Here is a 22,636-nt window from a genome sequence, read left to right on the forward strand (position 1 = left end):
TTTTGTTTGTTCATACCGAAATGATTTCAGGTCAACCTCAAAATTATCAGGTCATGGTTATCAGGCCATTTCAGGTTGTAAGTTTCGACCTAACCTGACATTTTCAGGTTGACCTGATCCGATAGTGAGCCGTATCACACAGCAGAAATGTAACATCTCCGCTACAGTAGTGAGGTGGGTGCTTATGACTACTATTTAGACATCTTTTTACTTTCTCTCATTGTTATATTCTGGTTGACTTATTCGAGATGAAATCGTTATTGTTTGTATGTTTGTTCGTTGATCAGCAGATAAAATAAAAGAGTTTGGCGATTTTTTTTTGTATTTAAATACTTTTATTCAAATTTAAATTATTATAAAATATGTTTTCATTAAAGATATACTTTCGTTTTTTTTGTATGTACAGTGTACAGTCTATTCTAAGAGAATATTTGAAGAAAAAAAATCTTAAATTTTTTTGTTTTGTTTAAATAAATTTTTATGTGAACAATCGTCAATAAATATTTTTAAGAAAATTGAATATTTGAGAGGTCAACACAAGAACTTCAATTTTTTTTTATATTACAAAATAAAACATTTTTGTTTACAGTGTTTCCATAAAAAATATGTAAATGAAAGGTGCAATTTAAAAGCGCTAAATGAATGCATTTCATTGAGTCGAATAAAATCAGGAAAAAGAATTTACCAAAGAAAAAAAAATAATTTCTGTGATATTGAGTACGGATAATGAAATTTTATTATTTGCATGCGAAAAGTAAATATGAAAATATAAAGACAAACTTTAGCAATATATTGTCAAACACTTCAATGTAAACTCTCTGTTGATTTGACTTATTTGATAATCGATGTAGTGTGTCACATAAAAATATTTTGTCTCTCTCTCTTTTTTCTTTCTTTCATTTTATTTTTTCACATTTTTAATATTGAAATGTTTGTTCATTGATGCACAAATCATCAATGGTTGGCGAACTGGTTATTTATTGGAATAAATTCTATTCTTGGAAACTTGGAAATGGTTTTAGCCTTGCGCGCATAAGGAGTATTCATCTGTAATCAGTGTCTAAATACCATCTTTAACTTCAACTTGTTGTAGAAAGAGATTTTGATTGTTGCCAGGCTTGATCTTGATTTACCATCCATCGTCGCTAATTCGGTCGAAATTGTAAACAAATGTTTAAAATCTATTCAGACAATTGTGTATTACTTAAGCAAAGTTCAATTGCAACAACGTTATCTTCCACATCATCTTCCGTAATTTTTCAAAGATAAAACTCGATGTGAGTTAGCGAAATTTTTAAAACTACAGGTCATAGCTACTGGAAATCTGCCCGGCAACAAAGGAATTTTCAAAGTCTCTAAACTATTTTCCGCAACCGAGTGTCACAATACGACATGTTTTGTAACTTATTCGAGTGTGGAAATGTAAAATTTTTCCACACTGATTTTTCATTTCCGCTCGGTTTTTTCATTTCCGCACTGTTTTGGTCAGTTTACTAGAAAAGGAGCATTGTTTTTTGTTCAATGTGACACTCGGTGTGCAGAAAGCATCATGTACATCGTGTTTCGAATGTTTCCTTTCGTAAGGAAAATTTGGATTTGTGTTGAAAAATTGAACATCCAAAACTTGGTGCACAAGATACTATTATCATACTCCGAACCTATAAATCTTTCGCGGTCACGGTATGATTAAGTTTCGTATGGACTATAATTTGATATCTCGTATTACGGTGAGTAGAAGTACCTGGATACGAGATATCAAATTGTGGTACCCCCATTGTGTGTTTTTAATGTTAAAAATCGTTATTTACACCGTGCTTGCAGATGGTTTCCTTACGGCACTCGACTTATGTAACGAAATAAATTGTTCAAATTCTATGTTTGATTTGGTCGAAAAAAAACTATATTCATCACTCGACTAAATTATTGCTGTTGGTTCAATTACAATTTACGGCAAAATGATCATCTCGGTTCAATTGGTATCGGGGACGTGATTTTTTTGTTTTAATTTTTTATTTGGAAGAGAAAATTTGTTTGTGTTTTTTTGTTACTTAAAGTTCGGTGAGATTTTTCATTAATACAATTAAAAAGACGCTTTAAATAAGAGTTCTAAACACCAATAAATTATTATAAGATTTCCTTTATCCAGTCTTTATCACAATTGTTTTAACTACTTATATACATCAGCAAATCGAGAATCAGTTCTTTAATATTCTAATCGTTTAAAATATTAAAACTCATTTTGAAATATAAATCTAAAAAAACGCGTTTTTTTTGTTTAACGAAAAATAATCAACTTTATAACCAAATTCATTTTGAACACAATTCAGTCACTCAAAGTAAAAAAAAGTTTTTATTTTTTCAGTTGTTTTTTTTTGTTTCTTTTTCTTTTAATACTTTGGTTCCTTAGCCGATTATCATCAAATGGAAAATTGTACATTTTTGTTTGTTTGTTTAAAATTCTTAAAAATTATATTTTTGCAATTTTTTGTTGTTGTTGTTTCTTTTCATTTTTACAGTGTGCTCATCTCTCGAAAACACAATTTTAGATTTATCAGAGTTTTAAAACTCATCGAAGTTCCTGGTCAATTAAGTGCTCCCAATATATGATATTTTGGCGCGAAATTTGAATTCGCTAAGGTTTATTCAAATTTTGCGCCAAAATATCATTGACTGGAAAGCACTGAATTGACTTCAATAACTTCAATAACTTCAATGACTTTTCAAACTCTTAAAAAACTGTCAAATGTGTTTTATTTAGAATTATACTGTTTTCTTTTGTTTTGTTTTTTTCATTATTTTTGTTATATAATCCGCGCTCGAGAATATAAATATTGTTTCTTTAATGTTGTTCAGAGATCAATTGAATATCAACAGTTTTCATTTTTGTTTAGCTAGATATTTAAATTATTTAGCTCGTTTTTTGGTGGTGGGGTTGTTAAGATTTGTGATGATATCTGTTTCATGCCACATACCTTTTAAGAAGATGGTTTTTTCTTTTTTGGAAAGTAGTCGGACACTGCAAAGAAAAAAAAAGAAAAAATATTTTAATCATTTTATCATTTTATTTTGCTTTCATTTTAGTAGACTTTAATTGTGACTAATAGAAGGCTCCTTTCTTTAATTATTCATTACACATAGCGAAGCCACGTTCTTACGTTAACAAAATGTCACATTCACTTGTCTTCAGTAGACATCAAAATACTTGATTTGGAAATGACACAATAACTATGTCAATCGTGAGCCCAAGGCATAAAATAAAATATTTCGATCGTAGGTACAAAAATGCCTTTTACGAAATTGGGTATTTATTCAAATCATGGGCCCATAACCTGTTAGAAGTTCCAGTCCATCTGGTGAACGAAAGGGGGTAATTATTCAATGACTGACTTTAAACGAATGAACAGAGAAAAAAGTTGTTCACCAAAGGTTATTTGATCGTATGTAATTGATGACACTTCATGTGGATGGCCTTTATGGATGGTTCAAAATTAGACTCTGCAGAAGATCAATAAATTGTTGCTCTTCATCAATCATTTTTATTCCCTACACTAATCCATAAAAGGCCTGTAAAAGCGCTACATTTTTCTTTTAAGTACCTTCATCTTTCCGCTTTATTTTGTGGAGAAATAACATGCAGGCAAAACGTAATGAAAACAGATGACTGTGAACTCAGACCCTAACTGGCCCTATGGTCATTCGGGCGATGCCCGAAACGCCTTCTGTTTTTTGTATGCATAGAGGAAGACGAAGACAAATTTTCTTTGAAGAAAAGGTTGCATACAAAGATTTAATTAGTTATTCAGATTACTTAATTTCTCCGATAACAATTAATTTCCATATTGTTCCTTTATTTTTATTTTCATATAAATTATTGATTGACCATCGAGACAGAATAAAACAATCGTCGTTGTTGTTGCTGTTGTCGGTTATTTTATTATTTCGTCTCTTCTTTAATCTTCACTTTATTATTAAATTGTATATATATTCTTCTCCTGTCCGCGCGCACACAGTGCATCCATTATAAAACGTCTCATTGATTATTGGCTGAATTGAAAAGTCAACGATGAAACGAAACAAATAATAAAAATTATTTAAAAAAAAAATGTTTATTGAAATGGTTGACTTGATACAAATCATGACAGATAAACTCTTAAGAACAATTAATTATTTCCGTTTAAAAAATTCTTTATGAAAATATGTGCATGAAATTAATATGATAAGTTATAAAAGGAGTTTGATACATTTGACGTGTGGTCCGTCGACGCGGGGTATATTATTTACTATCGAGCAGATGAAAACACTCTTTTCTTCCATATATCGTCTGCCGAATCGGTTTTGTTCGGGCGATAAATTTACCACAGATTTAATGTATTTATAAACAATTCTAAATGGTGTGAGAAAAGTATACAATATAATCGGACTCATGATTGCTCATGCTCACGCTCATTAAATGCTAAAACGGTTTTCTTTTCTTTTTTCTTTCGGTTTGCGTTAAGTTGAGATAACGTTCGATTTGTAGCATTGGGTGGCAAAGAATGGTCGTACTTGCTAATTTTTCTGTTTGTTCTTTTCATTTCTGCTAAGTGTGTCCAATGTTTTTATGGAACAGTCTAAATCTAGCACCGAGATTTTTTGTTGTCGCACTAACTAAGGTGTTCATGTTGTATTTAGCGCCAAATATTTCCTCTGATACTTAACAGATTTAATATATTTAATAGTCCAGGTACTTGTGTCGAAAAATAAGCATCGTGCGGCTTATAAGTTCTTTAAGATGTTTTGTCGATCCATGTTGCTTGCCACGCCTGACAAATGTTTTTCCGGAAAATGGAAAATTGTTCATCCGGAAAATCCTTTCATATGGAAATCCTTCAAAGTCCGAAACTGCGATATATATTTTTGAAAAATGTCTTCTCTTCTGGAAGGTTTATGGCTCATTACCGACGCTTCATGGAAGAACTTTTTTTGAGGAGTCGGAGTACCTTAAAAAGTGTCAGAAAAATTCATCAACTTTGGAGTCATTTTACCTGGCGATTTCCAATCCAATTTACTTTTCGTGCGAGACCAGTATTTTTTTGGCCCGTTCCTTGATGAAAATGTTTTTGTGACGTTCCTACTACTTCTTTGTTCTAGCCACTAGACATTCCTTACGTTTTTGGCTATTTTTTTTTCTGGCTACACATGGACTTTTGATACGTTCGAAGTCAGCACAGGTCAGTTTCTAAAAATAAGTGATGTCTTCATGGTCCACAGTCTTCCTAGAACTATCAAACTGCGAGCATTTCATTTCATTTATTTTCATGAAAAAGAAACCTTTAACAAATGTTACGCGTAGCTCCAGTATGTATACAATTCTAAGAGCTAAGGACTGAAAAAACAATTTTCCATTGTCCAAAAAAAATTTTGTTCCACAACTTTTCGTGGCAACCGACAAAGAAAAATCTTAAAGAATTTAAGGCGCACGGAATTACACATGTACCTGCACTAACATCCAAAACGACAGAAAAAACAACAACAACTAATTTTACCAGTTTGTGACTAATGTCCTTGGATCGGTCTATAAAATAGCAATATTTTTATTTGGAAACAAGAACGCGTGCCATAAAACTGCATCAAACATGTTCGGTCGTTGATGGAGAGTAGGTGTGAAGACTAGTTTTTTATGTTTGTTTCTGTTCGGTTTATACTTCTGCTAATATTCGTGTCTGAATTTTAGAATTTTGTTTATCGTTAATGGGTTTACGCCAAGCATTATGAACAACGAAATTAATTTTTCGTTTTTTTTGTTTCCTTTTTTTTTAGATTTTTTTTATGGTTGTATACCATAATCATTATGCAATCTGATTTCAATTATACGAGAGATTTTTTTTTATGTTTATTGTCGTCTGATCGCAAGCATACCATATTTTTCAAGGACGATGGCCATAAAAAAGTTAGATTTTTTTTGGTGTCAACAAAGAACCTACAACTTTGTCGTTTTTCTTTTTTAAATTTTAGAATATAATGCTAATGATACAACGTCTGTAAGAACTGCATGATATTATGCAAATTATTGAAGTGGACGTGATAGATATAAATAGAAATATTAAATAAAAACACAAAATCGAAAGACATGTCTGTACATTTGAAACTTGATAATTTTCGTGTGTGTGTGTGTGTGTGTGTGTGTGTGTGTGTGTATTATGCGGTGCAAAGCTGGAATAATATGTATTTTTCACGATAAAATAAACGAGCAGGAGAGAAGCGAACAAAATAATCAGATTATGAAATTTACAAGTTTCTTTTGAACTGAAGTTTCATTAACGAACAATGGATAAAAATATATCCACTTGTTTAAGCTTGTTTTCTTTTCTTTTCTTTCTTTTTTTTTCATATTTTTATATTATAATAGTCCCCCATGGACCCATATAATTATGTGTGTGGTGATTTTTATGAGGTATGCCGTTATGAATATATATACTTTTATGCTCTCCTCTTGTGTGTAAAATAAATTTAAAATTCCAGTAGCGGATGAGCCTTGTAATACACACTGCAGTGCGCTACTCACTGCATATTTCATTAATAATACTAATTTCATGGAAACGATGGCAACAATGCGTGTACATTACATTGTTATTATTACTCTTTTTTTCCCTACTTCGTCTTCTCTTCCTCGTAATAACTTGCGATATTGTAAAATGGAAATTTATTAAAACACAAAAATATTATTATGGTTTTATGTGAAAAGTCACATTATACGTACGAGTGGTTGGTTGTGTACTGTTGTTGTTGTTGTATTCATTTTATTTATTTTTTTTTTTTGCTCGTACGTAATAATCTTGAAGCGATATAATTACAAATGGACTGAAAGTATGCGGTGTACGAACCGTGTATGTGTCTTATTTTTATTATTCGTTTTTTTTTGCATGTAAGTTCTTTTTTTTCGGTATGAGGTTTGCATTTTTCATTTGAGGCGCTAATTATACAATTAAATTAAATTAATTTGACCTTGTCTTGCTTTAACATACTGTATCGGCTTGCACAAAAATGAAAAAAATAAAATTAATTGGTACGATGATCGAAGGAATTATAAATTGATATATAAGAGTCAAGTTAAAGAGGAGACCAGGGTCTATTTTAGGAATTACAAATCTTAATAATTCTTAGAAACTCGAAAAAATTCTTAAAATCCTTAAATTTGAGATATTTAATTCTTAAATATTGTCAAAATTCTTAAATTTAAGAATTTTCAAAATTATTTTAGAATTGCAGTTAGAAAGCACAATTTTAGATTTATCACAAAATTTGAATTCGGTAAGGTGAAAATCCCAAATTTTGTGCCAAAATATCATAACTTTGGAAACACTTTATTGACTGGGAACATCGATGACTTTAACTCTAAAAAATCTCAAATATATTTCGAACTAAGGAAAATCCTCTATAATTCTAAAAATTCAAAAAAAAATTGTTAAAAATTCTTTAAATTATTAAAAGAAATTACTTAAAAATGGCCCTGGAAGACACTCATACAGTTATTTGTTTGGTGCATTTATACTACGTTGAAGTTGTTGTTTATCATGAAACATTATCACCAAGTAGACGAAAACCCAGCATGAAAGAAATAGTTTTGAATGGGAAAAAAAGGCCAACGAACAGATGCACACGGGAAAATAAACTATTTTTAACAAATAACATCCGGATGTAGACTGGAACATTTTTCTGGGGCAATGACATGCAGACAATTTAAATCTCGAAAAATATTTATTTTATACTTTCTGAAATGATTAATCATGATCATCTTATGGGAAGTGTTATGGGTTGCCTACGAAATGGATAAATAATTGATGGATTAATATGGATTGTACGTTATGTGCTTGATATGAATGGAACGTCTAAATGAATACGAAGTGTGAGTTGAGGACTAGATACTATACTTTCCTTGGTTTGAGTTAGATTTTTGAAAGTAAAACAATTCGCAAAGACCGATAATGGCAATGCGCTAAGACAATCATCAAAATTGAAGAAAATAATTCGATTCAACATAGACCCAAGAATTGATAATAAAACCGAAAATCGTTGACAATATTTACTCAAACATCAAAGTCACTTAAGCTAAGTAAATTCCATCACGCAAAATTCGTCTCCCCATTCAGTCAAACTTTCATTTTATAAACTTTCGATACAAATCAATTTTTCTGTTTGTAAATAATTAAACGACAACGATTCATTCGCTAACCGATTATTAGGTCATTGACCAAAATCATTTTACACACTAAAATATCTAATTAGGTGTATGCGAACGTCATCATAACTCGACAAACGAAAATAATTCTTGGAAAACGTAAATAAATACAAAAAAAATCCAATGAATCTTTCCGATGATATCGCACGACTTTGATAAATAAACAAAACTGATATTGCAGAAAATATAGCGATATAGCGAAAATTAAGAGCAAAAATGTACAGTCAAATACTTGTTTTGATGGTGTTGGAACTGCTAGATGCATATGCGTTTTGAATTGACAACGATAGATCCGAGTCCTGGTGCTGTTGATCTAATTATTTACTTTCATTTAAACACACATTTCTATTGTCGTTCAGAAAACTTTCCGCACGATATTGACGATGTAGAACTGTCCCGTCACAGTCACCTAGCGTTCCCCTATCTGCCCCCCTAGTAATTGGCCCACCTATTTCAAATCCCATATCAATTTCCAACTTGGAAGCAAATTAGTGGTTCGGTTATCTTATCGAATTAGAAACAAAATTTCTGTTTATAATAACAAAGCCTATCGTACCCAGTCAATTATTATCATAAATCAATTGCAATAAAAACCGTTTAATGCGTTTAAAAGCAACAACAACAACAATTTTCTTGCATTAAAAAGGCACGATCCAATTTGATTGAATTAATTAAGTACGAAATAAATCTGTCTCAATTGGTTAGCAAAAGAATGAACCAGAGCCAACAACAACAACACAAAAAATGCCAAAGAAATTCGTTTTCTGTTGTCCAAACTTCCATAACAATATAATGATAGTACTATAAACATTTGTATGTATAAAACTTGTGGTGCACACAAGAACATGATTTTATTAAAATTTATGTCTTATGTCTTGAAATAAATAAAGTCGAGCACTCGAATTGGATATATACATACGTCCATATATGTTATGAGCACACACATTGTGTATACGTTACAACATATATATATATATCTGGTTTATAAGTCAATTGGCAGTGTCCTCGTTTGAGATTAATTTGAATTGACATCTGAAAAGTAATATACATGTTGTGCGTATAATTCAAAATGAATGCGTGATATCAAATGGAAATTGTACACAATTTATTAAATCAAAAGAAGAAAAAGTAAGAAAAAAAATAATCTTCTCGATGTTGTGTAGTAATAATACAAAAAATACAACGAACCCTATAGACGTTACCAATTGGTTATTGGTTTCAATATGGTGCATTTATACCAACTAACAATTCGGTTTTCATTTCATTCATTCATAAAATTTTTATTTTATTTATTAACAACAATGATGAGATGCTTCTACAACAAACAAAAAATTAGATTATTTTATTGCCTATCCGCTACGAAAGTTTGTTGTTAAACGTACATTTGCCCCACTCGGAAGTGAGCGTTCCAGCGAGAACACTTTTATGTGACAGTATCGTGAGGGAAAGTTCTTTCCATCACTAGTCAAGTGAAATGTAAACTCACTTCACGTCACTGCAAAATTTATTAGAATATCAACAAGACCAACAAAATTATTATAGAAGTGGTGCTGTTCACTTCTTCATCTAAATGCGAAATACATTTCATCACAGCGCTTAGTAATTCATTAGTAGGGCGTATCGAATTTTGCAAATTTTAAGGACCGCGATAGCCTGTGTGCGGAAAACGTATATCATCGAAAACTGTGTCCGGGCATGTGGTTGATGGATCCAATGGAGCCATGGAAGAAGTCCCCCGGGCGACTTTAAGTTTCCGATGGTCATAATTCGGAAAGTTGAGAGTATTTTTGAAAACAATGTTCTAGCGGAATGTAGAGCTTTGAAAACTCTACAAAACTACCGAAGAAACCGATGGTCCAAAAGGTGTCACTGCCAAGATTGCCTAACATCGAAAATGTGACCATTTGGTTTTTGACTTATATTTCCTGAGAGACAAATGATTTTGTTTAGCCTGTGGTATGAGATGGTAGAGGAGGTCGAGCACTACCAGTACACTAGGCATGTCCCGATCGGATATACTCTTGAAATCACTTTTATAACATTTGTGAATGGAATTTTTAAGAGTGGCCACGTCGCCCACGAAGCAAGTGCAGACACTGCAACCGGTACTGGTGAGTCGAGGATACCTTGGCCAGTAAGTATGCATAATATTCCATGACAGTAGCTGAACTCTTTCACAAAATATTTGTTATTTCGATGTGGCACATGAATTAAAAAACTTTACTACGAACTTCAATTTTTCGTAAATATATCGAAAAATATGTATAATCTGTGTATTTGCAACGAAATCGACTTCTTACTACTATTCGTGGGTGAAATAACTAATTAAATCGATTATTTCTCGTTTTTCTCATAAATTCAATTTATTCAGATTTTGTAGTACAAAGTGTGCCACATCGAAATCACAGATATTTTGTGAAAAAGTTCAGCTACTGTCGTGGAGTATTATGCATACTTACTGGCCAAGGTGTCCTCGACTCAACAGCACCGGTTGCAGTGTCTGCACTTGCTTCGTGGGCGACGTGGCCACTCTTAAAAATTCCATTCACAAATGTTATAAAAGTGATTTCAAGAGTATATCCGATCGGGACATGCCTAGTGTACTGGAAGTGCTCGACCTCCTCTACCACCTCATACCACAGGCTAAAAAAAATCATTTGTCTCTCAGGAAATATAAGTCAAAAACCAAAAGGTCACATTTTCGATGTTAGGCAATCTTGGCAATGGCACCTTTTGGACCATAGGTTTCTTCGGTAGATTTGTAGAGTTTTCAAAGCTCTACATCCCGCTAGAACATTGTTTTCAAAAATACTCTCAACTTTCCGAATTATGACCATCGGAAACTTAAAGCCGCCCGGGGGGACTTCTTCCATGGCTCCATCGGATTCATCAACCACATGCCCGGACACAGTTTTCGATGATCTACGTTTTCCGCACACAGGCTATCGCGGTCCTTAAAATTTGCAAAATTCGATACGCCCTATTCATTACGCTCAGAATCAATTTTGTGAACTAGCGAACTCACAAAAGTAGCTCAACTGGTTTTGGGAACTGCTAGTTTGACACCTGTAGTTGCATACCTCGGCATCGGCTGTACACTTGTCGAATTAACAGTTTCCAAAGCACACTTGTGATTTCTGCTCATATCACAAAACTGATCCCTCATGTAACGAATCACTTTCGGCGCATTCAATGTATAATCTACTATTCTCAAATAAACTTTTTTTTCTTTTTAATTTCGGGTATATTCCGACTCTACATGTTCATTCATCTATCTTGTTTTACAAGGCTAATGCGACACATTAATATCGTAAAGCTGAAACATAATTTTTGTTCCGTACGGTGTCTAACTTCGTTCTGTCAATTATCATTTCATGGTAGACTAGCCATCAATAGTTTCACTAACCGGCATTAAATATGATGTTAAACGAACGTTTATCGGCCAACAAAAAACACGCGAGCAACCATATAACCAGTGGAAAAAAAGTGCATCTCTGTTTAAAAACACAATTTTTAGTACATCAACGACACAAACAAGAACAAGGAAAAAAAAACATTGCTCGTCATTGTGTGGCATTTTTATCGAATTGTACGGGTACATGTGCCATATATCGCGTTCTAATGTTACACCCGGTTTTCTTTACATTAGGCGACGGCGACATATGGAAAGCGCATCTATATGGCCAAAAATATATCCATCACTTTTGTTTAATGTGTTTAATGAATGACGTGATGTATAGACATGTATCGAATTTCTCATACAAAATTGTTCCTTGGCTTGACGATTCCGATCATTTAATTATTATTTTACAACCGACCAATCACATCATTTTTTGGGTCACCATGACGTCGAGTTGTTCTCTTATTTCTTTTTGTTAAATTGAAATTGCTTCAGTTGTTTCTCCGATTAATGAATCAAAACATTCGAATCTCGGTAATGCTCTTTGAATTACAAATACTGTAAAATGTCGAGATGAAAAGGTCAATCTACTTTTTGATTAAATTTTGAGTGTCGGTTTCAAATTCGCATCGAATCGGTTTTCGGAAAAGCTCACTTTTAATAATAACCAGAAAGGGTAACGAAAATTGTTAAAAACCCCGTTTATTTTAGTTACGAGACGCTGTTTTATCCCGCTCACGCATACACTGGTATCAATCGGAACTGTCTTTCACTGCTTATAATTAGGGCAAGAGCTCGTAAACCGTAGTTTCATTCATAATAATCTAATGGATTCGGGTCTGATGGGTTCAATAAAACATTCATTGAGACGTAAGTAACTGACTGCATCGTCGTTGACTGACAATAATATTTTTAAATACAACGAGATGACAATCGCTCAACACATCTGAATTAAATGCAAAAAGCTGTGCAAACTAGGTACCGATACGGCAGCTGATTCTTGAGATAAAAATAGCAAAGATTTGCATTTTATTGACCTACACATTTACCATTCAATCGATTGATTCGGATCAACTGTGCAAAAAGTACATATTCGACGTTGAACACACGCAATAAGACGACAATATTGTCGGATTAAAGAATGTTTCCAATCAAATTAAATTTTTTTATCGATTAAATAATAAGTTCATTATACATGCCACTCCATGCCGTACGACCACAAGTTTCTGTTACTTTTTCATCGTTCAATTGACATACAATTTTTTATTATTATTTTTTATTTTCAAATACCAATACGTGTCTGCATTACAGTTATTCTGTTTATGACTGTAGGCATTTTATAGCGCTTACATGGAGGCACTCCTCATATATGTTCCGAATACAAACCGAAACATGTTAAGTCTGAGGTGTTGCTCAAAAAAAAAGAAGAAGAAAGATGATGAGTAACGATCGTACCAGTTCAGATTCGGTGCTCAATCTAAAACGGCTACACGAGTGTATATACATATACAATGTTTCAACTTTGGAAATTATGTTTCGTTCAATGTCCAGTTAAGTAATTGGATGAAGTTTGAAATACATTTTTTGCCTCTACTATTTCTTGACTGCGATATGCGTTGAATTGTTGTCAAAAACAATACATAAAGTCATTGTAGTGGGGCTGAGTAGCGTGAAATTCCTATCATAGATAAATGTTCATTAGGAGATTCCAAAATGCATCTGTGATGCGTCCATTATTGGGCTCAAATGAAAACTAGAGGTTCAAAGTAATTTTAAGCAAAAATTTGTTTTTCAGAATTTTCCGTTTTTTTTTGTAGTTTTTCCGACGTTTCTTAAAAATGAAATTGAGGTTAAAATTAAATATTTTTTGTTAAAATGTGCAATGAAAACTTTTTTTTCTTTGGCATTATCGTTTCGCATCCATTTACAAACTTTTTACCAAATACAGTCGCCGCGCCGACTGCAAAAGTTTTTTGGTTTTCTGTAACTGTATCAACAGTTAGGCGAATTTTTTTCATCAAATTATTTTGCTTGTGATTATTGTAGGTGCAAATTTAAAAAAAAAAATCTTTTAACTTTTATGAGTGATATCGCCAAATCTTCAGGTGATTTTTTTAACTTTCGAAACAAGCGGTCTCCGATTTTAATGAGTCATAGCTCGTTGGATTCGTCTTTCAATTCTAGGAAACACGTGTCTTTCACTTTTTCTTAAAGAAAATTGTTTTCTTTGAAAAGCGCTCAAAAGTGAAGACATGTCAGAGGGTACCGAAAACAGTTTTTCGGCAATAACTCAAGAAAAAAATATTTTAAATTGTTGTAATGTTGTACGATTGTCGGCCTTGAAAAGACCTACAGGTGTAGTATACGCACTGCTTGGTGCTAGTTGATCCACTAGAGTTATGACTAGAAATATAGTGAATGTTCGGAGAGTCCGCCTTTTCTGCAGCTTCAATGTACCGCGAAGCTACAGAAGTCTTGAAAAAAAAGTTGGTGCCAAAATGTAGATTTTTTCCTTCTGTCTGAGGGCCCAACTGCCAGAACAGCGTCTGGAACGGCTCTACGTGAGTAATTTTGTATCGTCTACTATTCCCTTACCAGTGTTAGTAATTCTTGTGAAAAATTATTAAATTTTTCTCGGAGGATTTTAGTCAAATAAAGTGTTAGCGTATAGCAAATGACCTCAGGAGTCCGGAACAGTAATTAGTTTTTCAATTGGACCAATATTTGCTACGCGACAGGAGTTTGGAAAACCGTTTGCTCCCACTTGATCGTATCGTTTTTCCAAACTCCTGTCGCGTAGCAAATATCGGTCCAATTGAAAAACTAATTACTGTTCCGGACTCCTGAGGTCATTTGCTATACGCTAACACTTTATTTGACTAAAATCCTCGGAGAAAAATTTAATGATTTTTCTCTTGATATTACTAATAGTGGATCTGATATATTCGCGACATAGCGAAGCGTTTTTCTATTGATAAGGTGAAAGAATAGTAAACAATAAAAAATGATTGCCGTAGTACCGTTCCAGATGCTCTTCTGGCAGTTGGGCCCTCAGACAGAAGGAAAACATCTACATTTTGGCACCAACTTTTTTTTCAAGACTTCTGTAGGCTTGCAGCCCAAAAGTACTGGGTTCATTTATATGTGCAACGATAGTGGGTGAGGCCAGCTACAACACCCCATACTCAGTTCCGTGATACATCGAAGCTGCAGAGAAGGCGGACTTTCCGAACATTCACTATATTTCTAGTCATAACTCTAGTGGACCAACTAGCACCAAGCGGTGCGTATACTCTACCTGTAGGTCTTTTCAAGGCCGACAATCGTACAACATTACAACCATTTAAAATAATTTTTTCTTGAGTTATTGCCGAAAAACTGTTTTCGGTACCCTCTGGCATGTCTTCACTTTTGAGCGCTTTTCACAGAAAACAAATTTTTTTAAGAAAAAGTGAAAGACACGTGTTTCCTAGAATTGAAAGACGAATCCAACGAGCTATCACTCATTAAAATCGGAGACCGCTTGTTTCCCAATCACCTAAAGATTTGGCGATATCACTCTTATAGCATCAATGGCCACTTCACAGATAAGAAATTTATCAAAGTTACATCTGCATCGAGAACATCAAACGGATGTAGAGGTCTATCTATGGTATCAATTCACACTTTAATACCAAAATGCGTCTAGTGAGCACTACTATCAATAAATCCGGAACATTCATTACATTCTCCGTCTATGTTAGACGTAACTCCCAAACCATTATATATGTAACATTGTGTAAACTAGCATCGTGACTAGCTCATGTTATACATTATATTTGGTACGTATGTGTCTGACTTTTTTATTTACAAAAAAAAACCATTAAATCAAAAATGCCACATTTTTTCCGTTTTCAAATTTGAATCTCTGATTCTTTTATTCTCCTACATAGCATCGCCGTCACGGTTCAATCTTAATTACATATGTGTGTTTTGTGTGTATATGAAACTATTTCACCATAAAATTCTTTTCCTTTTACGCTCGAGAAAATTTTATTTGTTATTTCGGTTTCATATAATGAAATTCGGTTATAGTTAACCCGGCCGATATATTTTTTTTTTTCGTTCCCAAATCTCAGGAGTTATGAACCATTGAAACGCAAGGCATTTTTTTTATTTTTAAGTTTTAAATGATCGAGCATAAGTGACTCATTTTCGGCAAAAGATTTTGGTCTCAAATTTTTTGGTGATATACAGCAAAACAGAAAAACAATAATAAAAAACAAAATAACAAACCATGAGAGGCAAAAGAGGTCTGAGAGCATCAAATGCGATAAATTCTTTTGTATTAAATTGGTTAGCCAGTGTTTTTAGCCCCGTACGAAGTACGAATGGGCTTATAGGATTACGATGCCGTGTGTAATTGATGGAATTCGAAGCAGGCGGTAAGGGCAAAGTTTTTGCCTATGTTCATAGATAACGAATCCACAATAAAAATTTTGTCTGTCCGTCTGTCCTTCTGTCCGTCTGTCACGTCGATATCTTGAGTAAATCAAATCCGATTTCAAAAATTTTTTTTCCCTGAAAGATAGTCAAAATAGTGAGGCTAAGTTCGAAGATGGGCGATTTTGGGTCGACCCTTCCGGAGCTGGGGCCCAATAAGTGCCTAACTGTTTTTCGACGATATCTCCAGACATTTAAGCACTACACTTGTAAGTGATACGTCAAATGAAAGGTATTTACAATACCGATCGACAAAAAAAAAGTTTATGAAAATTGGATGACCGACTCGTGAGTTAGACCCCTTGGTGTGAACTAGGTACAGGCCGGCAAGCCGTTTTTGCTTGTAGGTTGGCCAAATTTGAACGTATTTAGATGGATTTTGCTTTATTAGATAGGTATTGACCGTACCAATCAGGGAAAAAAAAGTTCATGAAATTCGATTCACCGGAGCGTGAGCTAGATCTCTTGGAGTGAGCTTATATGTGGCTACTCGGCCGTACAGTGAAGGTGGTGTTTTTTGTTAATATCTCGAGTAAACTTTGACCGAATTTCATGAATTTTTTTTGTTTGAAAGGTATTAACGAATGTAAAGCAGCCATACTACTTTCCACCTCCTAACAAAATGGCCGTCAAAATGATACTTACTTAATTTTAGGTCAATTCGAAATTTGTGTTACATTTGAAAGGAACGTCGTACGGGGCTTCGTAATTGCGCTATGCGCAATTTTTAAGACGTACACATTTCATAAGAATTTTACTTTACCGTCGTTTACGGGCGCAGTAGGCTTACGGTAAGAGTAGGGCGACGGACGAACTAGGGTCACGTACGCAATAGATGTACGGGTTTGTACGGGGCTCAGTCGCAGCAAACGCTCCGACTGTTCTGACGGCTCGTTTCTTCGGGGACCTGGCTAAATATTTTGTATAGATACGCGAAAATGTACACAAAAGATTGGTGATTAATTTGTTTGCGGCTTATATTCGTTTGAAATGGACATCGACATGATTTCGTCGGAAGGGATCCGAACGATGACTCAGAACAATAATCAAAAGTGAAACTTTTGACCAATTTTGGAGTCAGAGAAGCTTTTCGGGAATTTAGATTTTTGTAAAATCGTTGGAAGTAGAAGTAGGCTTCTCTTTTCAATTCTATTGTGATAGTTTGTTGGGTTTGATGGTCTTATCGGATATTTTAAACGCTTTTAGATGGATGACTATTACAGATCAATGACAATTTTCCTACAAATGATCTCGATTCGGTGTAGTGTAGTCCCTGACTTTTTTTCCACATAAAACTCTCTGAAATGTGATGGAGGTAAACTAGTGAGTTTTTAGATCATAATAACAAAACGGTGTCTTTAGGTACTATAACTATAGCCAAAACATGGTTTAAAGGGACTTCAGTGATTTCACAGCGATTCCATAACCCAGTTGATGGCTTTCGACTAATGTAACTTGCTCCCTGAGCTTATCGACTCAGGTTAAAGGAATTTGGTTTTAAGCCAAATATCAGCTTACTTGAAAGTTTAAGACTGGAACTGTTAATCTACCCGTGAGTCATCAATTGAATTAGGTTATTAAATTTAATGTGGACGAAAAACTACTTCCATCAGTAGCTGATAAAAAGATAAAATGGATTCGAGTGCATTAGTTTGTTAACACTGCATTAGTTGAAACAGCTACACGATAAGCTAAGTAATGTTTGGTTAATAATTAAAATTTACAAGTCAACGTAAACTATCGTAAACAATAACCGTCGTTGCAATCATTATCTTATACTTAGGTACTTCAACGTCGTACAGAGCTCAGTTGTACTGGAATTGGTTGTATTTTCTTAGAGTTGTTTTATATTTTCTAGTTAGAAAATACGACGTAAATATTTGCTGAACTCTACATCATACCAGTTTTGTAATGTAAATAGTTTAGTAGCAAAAGCATTTCTTAATTTGCATGAATTCTGGGTGATGGATTGTTATGTCTGTGTTTATTTTATATTCTTTATTACAAGCGATAAAATTGGAAGTAATGTGATTGGCCAACGATACTTTTTTCACGGGTGAAACATTACGTATTTGTTTCGCAGTTAATTTTTTGCCCGAACACATGACCATTGTCGTAAGAAATAAAGAAAAAAAAGGAAAATGGAAAAGTATAATTACTCAATAACGTATGATATACCGTTCAGATTATGATGGACAACGCTGCATAATTGTCGATGTTAGTAACGTATACACTTGCTGACGGATTTAAGCAAATCGTAAGAATTTAGACTCAATAAATTGACCACTCCAAATGAAACTGTTTCCATACTAAGATCGTTGCTTTACTTCTTAAAACAAAACAAAAAAAACTTTCGAAGCATTCTAAGATTGATGTTATAGTCGACACGACATGTTGAGTTCTATTGGCTATATATTCTGATTCTATCGTCTGAATGAACAATTTTATCGTTATGTCGTTGCAGACCATAGTGTCATTCCCATACAAAAACAAACTAAAACAAAAAAAAAACTACATTCTCCGCCATCCCATTTCAACATCAATTGGATGGAGGTTTATTGATTAATAATATCACCATCTAAAACTTATCACATTTCTAAATAGAAATTCTGTCCCAATAAACTAATAAACATTTCACAACTTTTTCGACTCAATACATTTTCAGTTAATCCTGCAAACAGAAACTAACAGATAAAAAAAAACCGAATGTGGAAATCTATTGAATATTACAAAATCATTCCACACATGACGATAACAATCAACATTAACCACAATATTTAAACCTATACGTGGAAGACCGTGAAGACAAAATAAAATGAAACGAAAAATGTATCGAACATTTGCACTCTCCACAAATTTTATTATTTTGGTTACAGCCGTTTCGTGGAATGAGGTTTTGAGCTACGCTTTTGTTTATTATTGAGACTAAAATCGTTAAAATCGAAATGGAAAATTGAAAAATTGAAATCGGGAAAAACGTGAAGCGTTAGCCGTTCATCGTGTCAGTCAGTCACGACCACAGGGGTGTTAACAATTTTTATTGTTGCTGCGCCTTAGTACATTTTTGATTTTTGTACCAGCCCTGTTCGGTCGTTTAAAATGATCGACTCGTTTTTTTAATTTTCTGAATGTTATAGTTTTCGGCAACAACGATTTTCTGTTATGGTAACTTTTAATTGTCTTCGGCATTAGTCTAAAATCGATGGGTATTTTACGACAATTTTTATGGTAAAGTCACACGACTCACAAAACCCATTTATTGCCAATCCACATTATAATTGTTTAGTAAAAACTTAGAAGAATAAAATGTTTGGCGATAAAAATGAGTAAAATTATAACAACAAAACAACCTTCACTATTATACACTTTTGTGCTCATTGTTTGTAAGAGTGCGCGTTATAGTACGCTACTCGCGTTCATATCTGGTGTATGACACTTCGAACGAACTGCAATTCAACGAATAAAACGCAGATTTTGTTTTTTTTTGTTACTTACGTCAAGTTGAATTTCATGTCGTAACATTACGCCACAAAGTTTTTGCATTTTTTTTTTCAGAAAAGAATCAGATTTTAATTAATTTATAGTTGTAAACTCGATGTTTATTATGGACACGGTACCATCCGCCATCGAATCGAAATCATTTCGGTTAATTCGAATCTTGTTGATCTGAGGCGTAGCCGAGGTCAAAAAACACACGAAAAATAGACTTTTCATCTTTTTATCCCGAGTTATGTAATGGATTTTTCATGCTTCGGGGCCGAAAATGAGGGCAATTTTTCGAATTTTCTCGGGTTTCCGGCCCTCTGCATGAAAACTCACATGTGCACCTGTTTGGGACGGTTGATTTAAGGCACTTTCGCTTGTAGACCTCACTTCGTTCGGCCTACAATCCGCGAAATTGCCTAAAATCAATCGTCCAAAACAGGTACACAAATGACTATTACATGCTGAGGGCGTCGAAAGTAGTGCTCATGTAACTAGCATGCAAAAGATATGCAATTTCAACACAACAAAAAACGAAAAAACAATTGTATTCGAAGGTGTCATACGCCTGGTTCATGTGATATTTATGTACATCAACAACATTTATCATTTCGATGATAAAAATGGTATACAAAATTATACAACATGGCTGAAACGCTATGAGCATTCGACGTGAGATTAGATTCAATATTTTTTTTTTATTCATCGTCTATATGAGAAATTATAAACGAGAGAGACTGTAAATATATATGTGTATATATATATCATATTATTACTAATTCAAAGCGGTCAGAATGAAATTCAAAGCGGTTCGTAGTATCGAGACGTGAGATATATAACACAACATTGAATCTTACGTAATTAAAATATAAGTTTTGAAAAAGGGAAAATAAAAATAAAAACTAGTCGAGAAAAATCAATTAAATTTGTTGATCATTCCGAATTGCAGAGAGCACTTACCTTTGGTTCGTTTTTCATGTGGCCTTTTTAGTGTTCTACATCCCTTAATCACATCCTTTTCGTCTCTCACAATATCGCCGCTCTGTTTATCAACATTTTCCAAACATTGCACATTTTTATCAATGTTCACCACTTCAATTTTATCAACTTCTTTTTCTTTGTTTTCATCCGTATTTTCAACAAATTCAGATTTCACTGGATCAAAACCATAACGTTCAATGCATCGATTACGTTCATTGTTTGCTGCATTTTCATAGATCCGTTTATTCTGATCCGGATCAGGTCGACCAAACAAACATCGTCTTGTACGCTGAACTGACACCGGCCGTACATATCGCATAAAATTAACATTATTCAAACCGATTGGATCTACAACTTGTATTCCCATATTGGTGGTTATTAACATTGTTTTGCAATAATTAATTTGATTTTTCAATTGATTTTTTTTTCTTCTCTCTTTTCTTTTTTTTTTGTTCGCCCAAGAAAAAAAAAACACTTTCACACAACACACTACGGCACGTCCTCTCACTGTTGAAAGGAATTACAGAATGAACATCTTCTCGTTACGATTCAATGTAATAACATGAAATTATATCCTATTACATCTACCATACAGATTTCAAGTTTGTTTTTGTATAATATTTTGCTTTTTTGTGTCGTACAATTCTCAATTCACACACAGTGATGTGCGCAAGTCGCATTGTTGTATGGGAGATTGAAAGAGTCATTGTATTGGGCTATCAATGAAAGTTGCTAATGGCTTGTTTGATGTCTGTGTGTGTGTTGGTGTAATAAAACAAATACAACGAAACCAGTGACTGCTATCGCAACGGTCTGCTATTTTTATTTTATATTCACTTTTTGAATTATTGTTCCCTTAAAATGTTAAACGTAGGACTGAGGATCTAAATTGGCTGGAGTGATAATTAAATAAGACAACTGTCGAACAATAAATTTCTCTGGCTAAGTTTAGTGATAACCGATGAAAAAAAGAACAAAAACTTTGCACTCCTTTGGTAGAGATACTAAGAGGCAAATTGATCACGACCTATTGATATTGTAAAAATATGAAAAACTTTGTTGGTCACTGCCTCAACCTACACATTTTATAATATTATTCATCATGTTTATACAAAACCCCAACGACGACGTCACTGCATTGTATAAAATACAAAGAGGGTTTTTACAAATTCATTTTACATTTGGCTGCGTGAATGTTGAATGCAGTTGAATGCACAGAAAACAGAATGAAATGGAAGAATTGAAAGAGCCCAGAGATTTTCAAATGCATTTGAAGGTGTGTGTGAGTGTGTGAGAGAGAGTACGTTGTGCTGAGTAAAAAGAGTAGTGTAAACGACATCATTGCTTTAAAATGCAATGTTTGCGTGTGCGATGCAGTCTTTATGCAATTTCAGTGTAAATGTGTATGGATGCTGTTTATTCATATGGCTCGATTACAATGCATGCATGTAGGTTGGTTTTCAATGCAAACTGTGACAGATTTGAAAATTTATTGAGAGTTCAAGATTTTATGAAAAGAGATCGGAGTCACAATGGGTCTGAATATGTGAGAAACAATTACTGTTTAGTAATGTCAAATTGAAAGAAATTGCACAACCATTTGATGGATTTACGGTTTGTTTGATATATACAAAACTGAAGACAAATTAGCTTTATCATCTCTCGTTTTAGTTTGCCTTATTACATTCTACTTCATATCCCAATCGAAGTGATGATAAATTTTAATTTTCTTTTGAACAATTTATTGTCTTTGTAACTAAGCTACAAGCTACTTCTTCTTCTTCTTTTTCAGCCTGTTTCTATCCACTGCTGGATGTAGGCCTCTCCAACTTCTTTCCATTTCGTACGATCCATTGCCATTTGCTGCCAGTTTGTACCTGCAATATTCTTAATTCCGTTTGTCCATCTCTCTGGTGGTCTACCTATAGCTCGTCTTTTATTTGGTCGCCAGTTCATGATCTTTTTGGTCCAACGTTCGTCTGTCCTTCTTGCAATATGTCGCGCCCAGCTCCATTTCAGAGATGCTATTCTTTCCATGACATCAACGACCCTGGTTTGTTGTCGAATCCATT

At 33.7% G+C, this 22,636-nt stretch overlaps 1 long non-coding RNA gene across 1 annotated transcript; it reads right to left on the minus strand.

Annotated features, from left to right (window-relative positions):
* Nucleotides 1-904: 904 nt before the first annotated feature.
* Nucleotides 905-21,355, minus strand: LOC119070147. The gene is made up of 2 exons (XR_005086467.1): nucleotides 20,544-21,355; nucleotides 905-3,016 (listed from the first exon to the last, which is right to left on the minus strand). It is a non-coding gene; the product is annotated as an uncharacterized LOC119070147 (long non-coding RNA).
* Nucleotides 21,356-22,636: the final 1,281 nt, after the last annotated feature.

This window comes from Bradysia coprophila (assembly GCF_014529535.1).
Source record: "Bradysia coprophila strain Holo2 chromosome X unlocalized genomic scaffold, BU_Bcop_v1 contig_473, whole genome shotgun sequence".
Lineage (NCBI taxonomy): Eukaryota > Metazoa > Arthropoda > Insecta > Diptera > Sciaridae > Bradysia > Bradysia coprophila.